This window comes from Empidonax traillii, unplaced genomic scaffold, assembly GCF_003031625.1.
Source record: "Empidonax traillii isolate 1590-97213 ecotype Southwest subspecies unplaced genomic scaffold, ASM303162v1 scaffold1275:size218915, whole genome shotgun sequence".
NCBI classification, from domain to species: domain Eukaryota; kingdom Metazoa; phylum Chordata; class Aves; order Passeriformes; family Tyrannidae; genus Empidonax; species Empidonax traillii.
In genome coordinates, this window is record NW_020956468.1 from 23,339 (window position 1) to 35,955 (window position 12,617).

The 12,617-nt window shown below is 51.9% G+C and overlaps 1 long non-coding RNA gene across 3 annotated transcripts in view; it reads left to right on the forward strand.

Moving 5' to 3' along the window:
- Positions 1–10,445: 10,445 nt before the first annotated feature.
- LOC114069493 overlaps positions 10,446–12,617 on the forward strand; it is a 123,639-nt gene continuing 121,467 nt past the window's right edge. For 2 of the 3 annotated variants that reach the window (XR_003573789.1, XR_003573790.1), the window contains exon 1: positions 10,446–10,720. This is a non-coding gene — a long non-coding RNA (uncharacterized LOC114069493). The remainder of the gene's footprint in view (positions 10,721–12,617) is intronic. The other variant, XR_003573788.1, reaches the window with a different exon arrangement.

Consider the following 12,617-nt stretch of genomic DNA (forward strand, 5'->3'; position numbering starts at 1 on the left):
TCAGTGGAGAGTGTTCCTGAGCCTGGAGAGCCTGAGGAAAGCCTTAGCTCACCTGTGTGTGGTTAATGAGAAATAAGAGGCAGGTGGATGCAGGTGGAACTGCAGGTCTGCGTGACCTTGCAGGTTTGTGTTCTTCCTTGTTTGGAGATGTAATCACTTCATGAACAACAGTGACCCAGAGAGCTGGGAGCTTAATTTAATACATCTCATATAGGCCAGGGTTTGTTGTCTGATTTACTAAAAGATAGCAGCACAATTTTGGGTGGGGGGAAAAAAAAAAAAAAAGCCATCTGTGTGCTGGACACTATAAATCTCAAAGGGTAAAGGGGGTGTTTCAGTGGATAGAACACTCAGACCTCTTAATTCCCTCTCCTAAATTCCTACTCAGTCTCACACCAAGCTGGAGAGGGGAGCCTCAGCAGGCAGGTGAGCTCTCTAATGCTTACAGGAACCATCATCTTAACCAACCACCCCAAAAAGGCTTTTCATAAAGCCTCCTGGCTCTAAATCTAGGCACTGGGAAGAAGAGGGAAGGAGATGAGGGGGATGGGAAATGTCCTCTTTCGTCCTTATGGCTGGAGGTAAAACTCAGGGCAAGGACTGGCACATTGCAGAGGTGAGCACGGGTTGAAGAGACAAACTGGTTATTAATTAGATCTGCAATAAATGAGAAAAAATGAATAACGGTTTCCTATCTGGCAAAGGAGTCTCTGCAAAGAGGGACTGCACAACAACTGCCTTGCAAGCCCAGCAGGAGGGTGTGAAACTGTGCTTGGGGAAAGCTGGCACCAAAAGTTCCAGTGATGGAGCAAAGTTCCTGCGGGACGAGGAAATTGGAGCTCTCTGAGATTAGACTCTGACTAACAGGGAGGAAGGTGGAGGTTAATTAAAAAAAGAGATAACCAAATGATGGAGCATCTTCCTCTGAGGAAAAGAAGGAGTGAAGGGAGCAGAAGAGGGAGGATGGACATTAAGCTGCACAAAGACTGGAAACAAGATTAGGAAAATGATGTCTGTAAAGGAATAGTGCAACTCTGGAGGACTAAAATGAGAAAGACCAAAGGCAAAATGAGTTTCAATTAGGAAGGGATATAGAGGGTGATAAAAGAATGCTCTGCAAAGGTATTGAAATAAGAGGAAAGCAATGGAAATTATACATAACTGAATTAATGGAAAGTGAGAGAACAGAAATAACAGAGAAAAGACCAGACCTCTCATTAGTTCCTATGCTTTAACCATGGAGGGGAAAAAAAAAATATTATAAACTGGTATTCATCAGAACCACTCTTACCAAGGGGGTAACACAATCCAGAACAGCAAATAAACCCTGTTAAAATCATTCAGCGAAGTTAGACAAATTCAAGTCAGCAGGACTGGATGAAGTTCCCCCTAGAGCACTTGAGGCACTGGCCAGAGCAATCTGACTCATTAGCAATTATCCGGGAGAGCTCATGGAGAACGGGGGAGATCCCAGAGGAGGGGAGAAGGGCAAACACAGCGCCTGTCTTTAAGACAGGGGGAGGAAAGGCTTAGGGAATTACACAGCAGACAGTTCAGCAAGTAATGCAGAAAACACAGTACAACGAACTGTTAAATGATCACTTACTTAAGCATTTGACTGATAATAGAAGAACATGCAATCAACCAGACTGGATTTGTCATAAATGAGTGATGTTTAAACCATCCAGTTTCCAGCTTTGAACCCAACAGCTGTGCTGTAGAATAAGGGAGAGGGAGGATATGCCATGTATTTTGAAATAGGCAGGGTTTTTAACACCATTTCACATGACATTTCCATAAGCTGACCGGGAACTATGATCTTTGTGAAATCATCTGAAGCTATACTTGACAGAAAAAAAACCTGCGTTCACACAAGAATTGCTAATTCCTTTCCTGTGGATTTAGAGGGTTTTCCAAAAGGGCTCCCTCAGGGTTTGCTCCTGGACACAATTCTAATATTTTCATTAGTTGTTTGGATGACAAAATAAAGAATATATAAATACTCCAGAGAATTTCTTCCAAATTGTGGCTGGGAAATCGCAGTAACAGTATAAAATCAACCAGATTTGGTTCAGTAAGGTCATGAGCTACAAAATATGTCAATGCAAAGTGGTAAATCAGTGGTCAAGCAGATATTAAATGGAAAAAAGAGCCATGAACAAGGCACTGAAGAGTACACAGCTGTTGCAAAATAGGGAAAATCTGACTCTGGGGTGTATCAACAGGAGTGAAACATCAGAAGCAGTGATTCCACTCCAACAAGGGCTCAGGTGAAATGCCAGGCGTGGGTCTGGATGCCATGCTAAGAGAAAGCAGAAGGAAGTTGTAGACAAATCATAGAGGGGCTGAAGGAAAGCAACAGGGATTAGAAGTGGTTCAAAAAATCTGGAGGATTTTCTTTGCTTTTTCCAGAAGGGAAAAAAAATGAGTGAGAAGATAAAAACTGCCTTCGAAGGCAGAGGAGACTTATAAAAAGGATATTCACAATTGGTCTGGGTCCCGCAGAAGTAAATTGGCTGGTTTCCTGCAAAGATCATTGTTACTGGATATCTGGGAAAGAAAAAAAAAAACAAAACACAAATCAAACCCAAAAGCTTTTTAATTCAAAGCAAATTTATTTGAATTAAAATTTCTCAGTTAATTCTGAAGTCTCCCTCTCTGGAAGTCTGATAAGCTTCTCTCAGGGAGGGTTGGATCCTGCTCAGAGTGGTCTTTCTCCATCTCTCCTTTTCCATGACTGCCTCCTCAAGGTGAGCCAACTCTCACATCTTCCCCAGGCCTGCCCAGAACGTAAAATATCAATGCAGATCCTGCGTTTGAGCTTCAGCAGAGCTTCAAACACTCTGTTGGTGTTAATTAATTATCCAACAGCAGCAGGAAGCCAGTGGTACCAAATGAATCCCGGAGCTTCCCTGACCAATAACAAAATCAATCCCTCCTCCCGTGTGTCGCACAGCTCCACCAGTTCTCTTTTCTAATGCACCAGTGCAGCTCTAGGAAGCAGAATGAAGAGCCTCCTCTTTTGCAGACCTCCCACAGACAGCGTGTGGTTGATGGGGATGAATGTGGTGCTGAGGTCCTCGCTCCCAAGGGCTACAATAATTAGGGAGTGCAAAGCAGTTGTGCAAAAACACACAAGGGACGGCAAAAAAACAGCGTGTTTCTCCCTTTTTCCTAGCAAGGAACATCTTCATTTGCAAATAAAGGAATAATACGTGGAGAAAGTTTGCCAGAAGTGTTGTTCAGAAAGAGCAGGTGGCGAGGAAAAAGGAAGAGGGCGTTTGCAAGCTATATTCCTATCTGGAAGGAATATACTTTCTCTGAACTCTGGGAAGATTATGAAACAATCTGCTGGATGTCTCTGGGTAGTGATAAAGGAAGGGAGGAATCAAACAAAACCAGGAGCAGTCTCATGGTAGAGTCCATTGTACATCAACTAATAATAAAAAAAAAAAAAAAAAAAGGAGGGTGTTTTTTGAAAAATAGAAGGGTTATGCAATGAACAAGTGCTAGTGGATCTGAAGGAAAATGATACATCAAGGATATTGTAAATTTTAAAGTGAGAAAAAAAAGAGAAAAAGGGAAAAGAGAGGAAAAAAGAAAAGAAGGCATTTCAGATTTGCCTGCTGTTCAGCACAGCCCTTAGGGTCTTCAGGAATTCTCTGGTACTCTGAAGGTGTTGCCTTCTCCCTTCTTAGACTTAAACACCAAGTTCTGAATTGATCAGACGTCAGGGAGGGGTTTCTGTGGGCATCTTTCTTCTTGTAAAATGCTTTGTTTCTCCTGGAAAAGTAGCATAACTGTGGGCTGAACTTCTCAGTGTAGATGTGCAGCATGGTTTTGGGGAGGGCATGATGTCCATCCATGTTTTTACAGAAGGAGCAACTGAGCACTGACCAGCTCATCATGTCAGGCAGCATGATGAGTCCCTAACACCGATGAATCTGTTGCCAGATTTCACCTTGACTATTTACCAAAGGCGTGATACTGAAAGTGTTCAACTCAAAAATCACTTTATGATGCTCTCACAGCATCCCCATTCAGCAACTAAACATCTCCTCTTGTCAGGAGGATAATACAGAGGCAAAGAGATCAATAATGAATATTTGGCCAATTTTGATCAGCCTTGAGGGTGAGACCCCTTTGTTCACTGGAGAAATGAGGTGGGAAATGAATGCTCATACGGTCCCCCCAACCTCTTCGCTCGGTCTCTCTCGGGACGCTGGGGTGGCTGCAGCTACTGCACTTCTGTTGCTGAAGAGGTGCATGAGGAAATGATCAGAGAGGGTAGGATGTGGTTAAAGCCTCGGTTTGCTAACTGGGGCTAATGTGAGGGGAGCATATTATGCCTCACATCCATTAAGGCCTCCAGCAATCGCCTCCCACGAAGGCGAAGGAGCAGCAGAGGAGGAATTGTGACTTCCTGAGTGGCAGTAGCTCCTGGAGCTGTTCCTGTTAATATTCAATTATGTGCTGCCCTGGACTTAGAGCGCTGAACTACATCTCACTCCAGCCCTGAGGCTCAGCTGCAACAAACACAGCTGCAGGAGGGCTGAGCCACGGAGAGAAACAGCCCCAAAACACACCTCCAGCCGTCTGAGCGGAACCAGCACGAGGGAGGAACCATCTCCCCTCTCCAGGCTGCGAGACTTTGGAGACCTGCTCATACTGTGAGCAGTGGGCAGGGTCATCAAACTCTTTTCCCCCCTGGTTTTTATCCTGGATGTGCCAACTGACCACAGAATGCTCTGCATGTGCTTCCTCTGCATCTCATACCACACACCTTCTGCCATGGCTTTTCCTTCATCTCACCCCCCCCAACCCTGACTGTCTCCCATTTCTGTTGACCCACCCACCCTCTGATAAACCCCTTCCACTTCCAGATCATGGTATTAACTTGACATTTGCAAAAGGTCACCGTGTTTGCTCTGCCTGAGTGTTATATTGCTCACTCTTTTGTTGTTCTGAGTTGTAAGCCCTTCAAGGCAGAGGTTATCTCCTAGGGTGTGACTATGCAGTGTCCAGGAAAATGAGGCCCCTGGTCTCAGTTGGTGTCTAATAGCTGTAACAAAGATAATACCGTGCTCTTCAATGGAGAGGCTGGCTCTAATTTTATAGATTAATCCTCAGAGGTTAATGAACCTTAATTTATATGTAAAAGCCTTCCTTCCAGAAGAGGTCCATAAGCAGGATCACAACCAGCATCTTAATTTCAAAGAGCACCGGTGTCAGATCCCTCCTGTATTTCCAGGAGTCCACTCGGGCCACGTGGTATCGCTGGAGCATATGCCATTTGCTGCAGGAACAAATGTGGGACATAAGGGAGGTGACACACAATACTCACTTTGTGCATCCAGTTTATGCAGATGAAGTTCTGGCTTTTTTTAGCCTGGGGTTTGTCACGCTGAAACTGTTTGTTGCATCAGATTAATAGCAATGGAGATGAGCGTGTATTGACACGTGTCTGGGTGTCTGTCCTGCGGTGGTTGGTGCCAGCAAGGTGCAACTGGTAGAGAAAGGGCGCAGGAATTAAGCCCTTTGCTCTCAGGTAAGAAGGGATCTGATCCCGTCCACAGCCCTGACCTGACCAGCATCCCTTGAGGAGAAGATGCAGGACTGGAGCTCTCCCGTGCCATAACCTCTGGAGGGACTCTTCACACTTCCCTTCTATCCATGAGGAGAAACCCCAGGCTTGGCTCTTCTCAAGCATAAACCAACTCTGAGCCTCAGCCACAGCGAGGCTACACTAGAAAAGAGGATGGGACAGTGGGGCTGCAGGACTGGGCAAGCTGAGCTTGTGGTCGAGAGATCAGTGCTCCTCACCTGACGTTGGCACCGCAGCGGAAATGTATCTGGAAGAGGTGAACGGCTGGAAGAGGTGCTGATGGGGGATCTTTGCCTTCAGCTTTGGTGCCAAGACCAACAGAGCACCAGACTGACAGCCGTGCTGGCTCCAAGAACAGCCCAACCTGGCTCCTCCGCCACAGTTTGTTTTGAGACTGACACAGAGCCAGATCGTTCCCAAAAAGAACGTGCTGCCTTTCCCAGGTACTAATTTTCCCCTTGCATATGGTGAGACTCCTTAAATTCCTTTACTATTTCGCTTTGATAATTACTCATTCCCAGAGCTACTCTGGCTCCTCTTCCTCTCCATGGTGTATCCCTTGCCTCCCAGGACACTAGGCTAGGCTCAGAGTCACCACACAGATCATTGCTTGGTACGGATGGGTTGGGTGGCTGGAAGGTGGCTGCCAGCCCAGAGGTGTTATGCCTTAAGTTCTGCCTCAATTTATGATCCCGGTCTCTCTCCCCCCTGTCTGTGTGCAACTTGCAGGAATATAACTGTCTCTGAAATATCTGCTTCCTCCCAAATTCATCTGATATTCATTAATGGGCTCAGAAGCTTTTGGGAGAGGGGGATGGACACATTCGTGCACGGAAAAGCAGCACAGCAGAACCTTTATTTCCTTAGGGAGGCAGCCTAAAGAAATATTAGCATTTATTCTCCTCTGTTGCTGAGCTTACGACCCACACAAATAACAGGGAATAGCAAGCGAGCAGCCGACTGCAGAATGGGAACAGGGAAAATGACTCAGCAGGCTTGGCACCGATCTGGAGAATATGCAGGTACATTATAACCTTGCTTGAGCATCAATCTGATCCGTGACATGACGTAGAAACAGCAGCTACTGTGGATATTTGCATCCGACAGAAACATTCCTCCTGATAAATGATTTAGCTCTGCTCTTGCAAATAGTTATATCCAGGAGCAGAGCAGGTGAGAAGCTGCTTTCATATCTGCCATGAAAGGAGAGGAAAAAAGTTCAATGAAAACCTCTTGCTGCTTTCTAAATGCCCTTTTTAATTTTTTTCCCCTGTTATCAGTCGACAAATAGCTGAATTATAGTTTCATGCTTTGTTCATGTCATTTTCCCCAAGATCAGTATTTCCTGCTACATCACCTTAGAAACTCGATCAACAAACACTCTGCTCTACACATAAACAAAGCTTTATTTTACCCTATTTTTGACAGCAGCCACCGTTTCAGAAAACAGAACATTTCAGGTTCTCTGGGCTATTTGCCTCAGTGTCACAATTTGGTTTTGAGGGCCTGTCAGCATTGTTTATACCCAGATCTTTAGGAATAGTGATGTTTTCATGTGAGTGGCAAAGAAAATACACTGCTGCAAATTGCCTTCTGGAATCAGATTTTCGTCTACCAAGAGTCTAAATGAAACTGCACTTTCTAACACACGGGAACTAAAGAGTGAAATGAATTCGAAAGGGAAGTGAAATGAGAAGATTCAGTTTCAACAACAAAAATGAACCAAAAAAGAACCAAACACAACTTTTACAATGAAGCAGGACCATCTCCAAAGCTCAAGCTCCAATAAAATCCAGGAGTGTTATCTCCAACAGAGCAACTGAAGAAGTCAGCAGGCCCTTTATAAATATTTCCTAATGGAATAGCATAAGATCTTGTCCTGACCCCATAACAAGGTCTTTGTTTTATTGCGGAAAAGCAAGACCAGAGCCCTATAAAGTTTTCTTACTTGGTTTCACAAGATGAGAATTTCCCAGGTAGCTGCTGTGAACACACAAATTAATCCAACAGCAAACAGGGGATTTTATTTGGCAGTTTTAAAGAACCTGCACAAGAACCCCAGCTACTGAGCCTCCTGTGATCTGCTACCGCACTGAGTCCATCAGTTAGGGATTAATTTTAAGGCAGATATTAAAGCCTATCACATGATGAAGGATTTTCCTCTATGTGGACTTCAGTGGGATGCTTTAAATCCTGTGCGTGCGCGGGTATACACGTTTACGTGCACGCCAGTGTTTATTCAAACCTTTTCCATTCACAGGCAGACACAGCCTGAGGCTTCTTCAGGCCTTTCCAGGGGAACAAAAACTCGGGAGGGGAGGGAGAGAGGAGTCATGTTTAAACTTCACGTTTTTAAAAGTAAGTTTTTGAAGGAGACAGGGCTCAGGTGGAAGGAGCCAAGCTCGTAAGGATTTTATAACTAACATAATTTTTTAAGAGGAGGCAGAATCGCTGCTCTTTCTTAAGTGCAAGAATTTAAAGCAAATTAAGGGGGGGAATGCACCCTTTTTACAGAAATGCATCATTTTTTCTTTCCTGCTGGGCTGTAACCTAAAGCATCTTGGCTTGAGAAAACGAAATAAAGCTGAGTGATGGTGCGCTGTCACTGCTGCTGCCGACACTCTGCCTCCTGCAAATCTCCCGGCATCGTGCAGCGATCTCCCGGTCAGAGCCTGGGAAGCGAGCGTTGCCTCCTCCTTCCAGGCTCAATCCTGCGCCACACAAACTTACCCTGCAGCTCTGTAAAAGCACGGCCGGGGTTTGCAGCGAGCGGCTCTGCCCGAGGTGCCGCTTCCCGGGGCTGGCGTGGCGAGGAAACTCTTCCCATGACACAGCAGAACAGCAACAGCAGCAGCAGCAGAGTAAAACAGATCAGCTCTGGCAGTGCTCCTGGGAGACTACTTTATATCCCAGCTCCAGCCTCTTCCTCCTTTCAGGATGGTCTGAAGGAGGGAATATGGAATAAAAAGAGGCTTAGTGAGGCAGGGAAATAAGGCCCAGGGAGATGGGAAACGAGGCGTGCTGGAGCTGGGCTCCACGGCAGGGGGACAGCCTGGATAAATGGCAGAAAGGAACCCAGAGGAAGAACCTCCCCCCCCATCCCCCCCCCAAATTGGATGGGAAGGAGAGAGAAACCCAAACGTTGTGTAGAGTGGATAAAGAGAAGACTCTGAGAGGAAAAAAAAGAAAGAAGGATAAACTGTTTCTCACTTTATTAAGTCTATTCAGCTAAAATCATTACTAATTTCTACAAAACTCCTGAAAGTTTTGATAAAATAATAGCAGAGGTTATCTGAGACACTGATCTGTAGATACACAGCTCATTTCACGGGAACTTGAAAACGAGAGGGGCAGAGCACAGGTACTTCAACCCCGAAGCACGAACAGGAGAGGGGAGAGAGATGATCCGCCGTCATTGCAGGATTGGGCCTGAATGGCCGGGCAGCTCTGGTCCCCTCCCGAGGCCAACAGGCACCAGCACCAACCCGGCAGCTGGAAAAAAAAGTCGTTTATACGACTCCAAACAGGAAAACTCGGTGGGACACTGAAGAAATTAAATTCTCAACTTGAAATTTGTGGCACCTGTGGGTCGTGCTTTGATCTGCCGAGGGGCCGCTGGAAGCTGTGGCGAAGGAGGGAATGTGGAACTGCTTTTCCCCCTTCAGGTTTTAACAACGAATCCATCCCCCCCTCTCAATTCAGCCCCTCGAGCCTTGCACTTGACCACCAATACCGACGCGATGCGACCGGTTCGGGAGCGGAATTTGGGGACCTCCCGCAGGAACGTCTCCCGGGGAAAACCCCGAGAGCCTCCTGCGCGTTGTGAGCCCGGCGCCGGCAGCGTGGAGAGGGTGGGCTTTACCTCCCTGATCCCAAATCCTGGGGGCAGAAGTAGAGCGGGGAAAAAAACCCACTTCAGCACCGCAGGCGGAACAGCAGCCGGAGGAACGCGGCGCTGCCGCCGGCCGGCCCCGCACCCCCGGCGGGATGCGCGGGGCGCCGGGGGCTGCCCGAACCACGGGGAATGTCGGGACCTTCCCTTTTCCCTTCCCTAAGGGCTGGCTGCTTGCTGGGAGCGTTGCAGTGGCCGGCGCGCATCCCTACGAGCGGCTCGTTGGAGCATCCCGGCGCACAGCCGGCTGTCGGGAGCCGGCGGTGCGACCGGTCGGGACGGTGAAATCGCTTCGCTGCCGACCGGCAGAGTTAAATAAAGCCCGGCGGTGGCGACTACGGCATCGACTCCGTGCCGGCCGCACCGCTCACATCCACGACTCCTCAGTCCGACACAAACAAGTTTGCGTTCCCCACACCCCTCCAAATATTTTTACCTTTTTCTTTTTTTTTTTTGCCTCTCTTTTTCTTTTTTCCTCCTGTTGTTTTGCCTTTTTTTTTATTATTATTTTTTTTATTTTATTATTTTTCCCTGCCAGCACCCGAGACCCACCGCGGCCGCAGACGAGCCCCGCATCCCGCACCCTCCAGGAGCGGGGTCCATCCCCCCCCGCATGGTGCCTGCCTGGTTATTCCACGTAGCGACCGGTGCGAAAAGGGAAAAAAAAAAAATAAACCAAAACCAAAAAAACCCCAACAAACCGACAACCCACAAAACAACCCTAATTAACAATAATAATAATAATAATAATAATACTAATAGCAATAATAGAAGAAGCAAGCCCAGCAACTTGCTTTAAGCAGAGGACGATAAGAGCGGAGAGCGCAGCCCCCCGGGCAGGGCAGGCAGGGAGCGCAGGGAGGGCAGGCGGGCACCGGCGGGGCTCGCAGCCCCCCGGGGGTACCGGCGGGTCCGGCGGCGGCGGCGGACGTGAAAGTCCCCTTTAAGTTTCCATAGAGAGGCCTCCGGGTGTCACATGATGGACATGATATAACGAAACAACATCGTGGGGAGGAAGGGAGGGAAGCGGTGGGGGAGCCCGGGGAGGCGGCGGGGTAGGCGGTGGTGCCCCCCGACCCGCCCGCCCCGGCTGCACCTGTCTCGGCGCGCCGGGAGCGCGGTGTCCGCCCCGCTGATGGGGCTGCGGGCGGCACCTTCCCCCGGGGAGGGGACGACGACGAGGAGGAGGAGGAGGAGGAGGAGAAGGAGAGCCGGTGGCGGAGGTAAGTTACCGGCGGGACCGGGGCGGGGGGCGCGGGGCGCGGTGTGCGGGGAGGGGATGCGGGGAGGGGGGCAGTGTGCGCGGGGTGCCCGCGGTGTCCCCGCGGAGCGCCGGGCGTGTGCGCGCCCTCCCGCCCTCCATGTCCGCATTCCAGCTCATGTTGCGCAGATAAAATTCAAACTTGAGGTAAACACAAGCGGCGGGGGGGTGGTGGGGGGGGACCGGAGGGGGGGAGAAAAGGGGGGCGGGGAGCTCGGGGGGGAGGGAGGTTCGCTCCTCCATCCCGTCTCCATCCCAGCTCCATCCCGGCTGTCGCCGCCCCCTCCCCCTGCTCCGCACACGCGGAGCCCCCGCGCACCTGGGGCAGCGCCGGCACCGCGCTGCCTCCCCCGGCCAGGGAGAACCGCGGGAGAGCCGAGCGCCTCTCTCCCTGCACCCCTGGTAGGACGCGGCGGGGTCGGGGGACGCGGCAGGTGCGCGGGGCGCTGTCGCGACATGGCTGGGGTAAGGGGGGGTGTGCGCGTCGCGACATGGGGAACCAGCCAAGTGACAGCACGGAGGTTGGGGGGGACTGGGGGGAAGGACGGGGCTGCACTCGTTGGTGCGTGGGTATCCCGAGCGGAGCGGGAATAACAGCGATTGCCCCCCGATCCCCGTTTTTCTCCATTCGCATTTCCAAGTGCGTATGGAGAAAACAAGATGCGGAGCGGGGCGGGCGCGGGGGGGGGGGGGGGGGGGGGGGGGGGGGGGGGGGGGGGGGGGGGGGGGGGGGGGGGGGGGGGGGGGGGGGGGGGGGAGGGGGGGGGAAGAAGGCGGGGAGGGCCGCACTGCCGCTCGCAGCCCCGCTCCGCGACACAGGCGGTGCCGCCGCGGGGATATTTAGCGCTCCGCTCCCGGGGGGTGATGATGGACGCGGCCGAGAGCACCCACAGGTGGGTGAGTGAGGGGAGAGAGAGAGAGCGGGAGCGAAGCGGCGGCCGCGAGGGGAGCGCCGGAGCGGGTCGCGCACCCCGCGGGCTGGCGGCGGGAGTGAGGGTGAAGCGGGGCTGAGGGTGAGGCGGGGAGCAGGGACGGGGCTCGGCGCGGCGCAGGGGTGGGGGGGGTGCCGGCGGTGCCGCCATGGCGGGTGTGAGGGAGCGGCGCCCTCAGGGGGGTCCCGGCGGCCCCGCCGAGGGCGGGAAAAGCGCGCGCGGCCCCCGCCTGGCGCCTCCTCAGCACTGCACCAAGGCGGCCGGGCGGGAGGGGGGGGAGGGAGGGGGGGCGGGCGAGAGGAGGAGGGGGGGGAAGAACCGTCGGCCACGCCCACCGCGCCCCCCCGCCGGCCAATCGCCGTGGGCGGCGCGGCGGGGACACGCCCTTCCCGCGCGCGCGCCGCGCCCTCCCGGCCAATGGCAGCGCGGCCGGGGGGCCCCCCGCAGCGCCCCCCTTCGCCCGCCCGCCTGTTTGTTACGGCCGGGTCCACGTGCCGCCGCCGCCTCGCGCCCGCTCACGTGGCCCCCCGGCGCCTGGTGGGTCTGAGGGGGAGCCGCGGGGGGCTGGAGCCTTCCCTGCCCGTGTGGGTGTGACAGGCACCGTGGGGGGCTGGAGCCTTCCCTGCCCGTGTGGGTGTAACAGGCACCGTGGGGGGCTGGAGCCTTCCCTGCCCGTATGGGTGTAACAGGCACCGTGGGGGGCTGGCGCCTTCCCTGCCCGTGTGGGTGTGACTGGGACCGTGGGGGGTATGCAGCTCTTCTGTCCGTGTGGGTCTGACAGGGATCCTGAGGATCGGGAGACCTCCCTGTCCATGAGGTCTGATGGAAACGTGGGGGTCTAGAGCTCCCCTGTCCGTGGGGTCTGACCAGGACTGGGGGGGGGGGGGTCTGGAGGCTTTGCTGCCCATTAGATCTACCAGGGACCAC